Below are 1,885 nucleotides of genomic sequence, written 5' to 3'. Positions count from 1 at the left end.
GGTCCTCCGGCGGTTTGGTGTTGCGGCGTCAGATCTGGTGGTTACCCTCCCTCCTCCTGCCTCTCTCGTCGTCCCGGTGGTTTGCGGCTACAGGCTCCGGTGATGATGAGCCCCGGCGGTGTACCTTGGGTCTGGAGGAAACCATGGCCGGTCTGGCTGGCCCAGCGGCGGCGGCGTCCATGGGCGTTGCTCTCCTTCATGAGGGGTGCAGCTGAGGGCCCAATCTACCCACCCTGATCTCATGCCGGGCGAAAACCTACAATTCTCTTCGGATTTGGCGGCAGTGGCGCTTCACGTCGTGACCTTCCTGGAGGTGTCGTCAGGGGCCTTGGGGCTCGGTTGGGATTGCAGAAGAACTGCAGGTGGAGGGGATGGGACCAGTGGCAGCAGGTGGTGTTCGCGAAGGAGGTGTGGCGTTGTATCTGACACGTCGACAACGGCGAATCCCAGCGGCATGGAGCAGCAGGGTCTCGCTGATGGGCGTGTGTTGATGGACGAACACAGGATGGCGGCGTTGTATGGCGTCGTAGTGGCGTCGACGACAGCTAGACCCGGCAAGGTTGATGCATCAGTACAACTCTGAAGATGGATTGGTGGCAATTGGTGGCGGCGGCCTCTGAGTGTGCGCCAGATCGGTGGGTGCCCCATATCGGGCAGGTGGCTTGGTTGGGGCCTCAGGTCTTAAATGTTATGTTTGGCTGCGAGGTCTGTTTGGTATTAGGCCCAGACTATTAGCATCCCTTCATCAACTGGATAGGAGTAGCGACAGATGTTGTCTAGACGGTGGCTACAGATGTTGAATAGATGTAATGTTTTTGTGAATACATTTTTGGGGGGGGGGGGGGGTGAATCTTCCGATCTATTCATCTTCAATCATGGCAGTACAACGAATACCAAAAATAATAAAAATCACATCCAGATCCGTAGACCACGTAGCGACAACTACAAGCACTGAAGCGAGCCAAAGGCGCGCCGCCGTCATTGCCCCTCCATCGTCGGAGTCGGGCACAACTTTTTGTAGTAGACAGTCGGGAAGTCGTCGTGCTCCATAGGACCAGCGCACCAGAACAGCAACCGCCGCAGATGAAGAATAACGTAGATCGGAAGGATCCAATCCGAAGACACACGAACGTAGACGAACACCAACGAGATCCGAGCAAATCCACCAAAGATAGATCTGCCGGAGACACACCTCCACACGCCCACCGAGGATGCTGGACGCATCACTGAAACATGGGCTAGGTGGGGAGACCTTTATTCCATCTTCAGGAAGCCGCCGCCGTTTTGCCTCCCTGAGCAGAATACAAACACTAACAAAACTTAAAGGAACGACTAAAAACGAAGCCCTCCCACCGGCCCTTGGTAGGATCCACCGCGCCTCCATGGCACTAGGAAATAATTAATAAAGTGGCTGCATGTATCGCCTAGATGCAGAGGTCGGGGGTCTTCCTCTTTTTAAAAAAAAGGGCGGTGAGACAGGAGTTGTAGTCAGCTCGGCAGTGTGGATTCACGAGGAGAGGGGGATATTTTGACATAGACTGTTGATGCGCCAGGCGGGATTCCAGTGACTCGTCAGCCTACACTATCCTCCAGTTTTGGATGAAAATTATCTACTTTTGGGACATGAATGGTCTAATGGTCAAACAAAAAAAATTCTTGTGGGACCAAATGCAGACTTTTGATAAATTTGATGGACCAAAAATGTATCTTTCTCTTTCTACTATAACAGTGCTCTGCATATGGTTCGTTCTAGCAGAGTAAACTTTCACATAATAAGACAATGAAATACCTCATGTATACTGTTAGGTGATCATGCCGTCAGAGGGGGGGAGGGGGGGGGGGGTTGGGGTTGGGGTTGGGGAGAATCTAGTTTGGAGCTTCGTTC

Source organism: Triticum aestivum, chromosome 7B, assembly GCF_018294505.1.
Source record: "Triticum aestivum cultivar Chinese Spring chromosome 7B, IWGSC CS RefSeq v2.1, whole genome shotgun sequence".
In the NCBI taxonomy this organism is placed as follows: Eukaryota; Viridiplantae; Streptophyta; class Magnoliopsida; order Poales; family Poaceae; genus Triticum; species Triticum aestivum.
The sequence above is the reverse complement of the archived record's forward strand: the minus strand, read 5'-3'. Positions refer to the sequence as shown.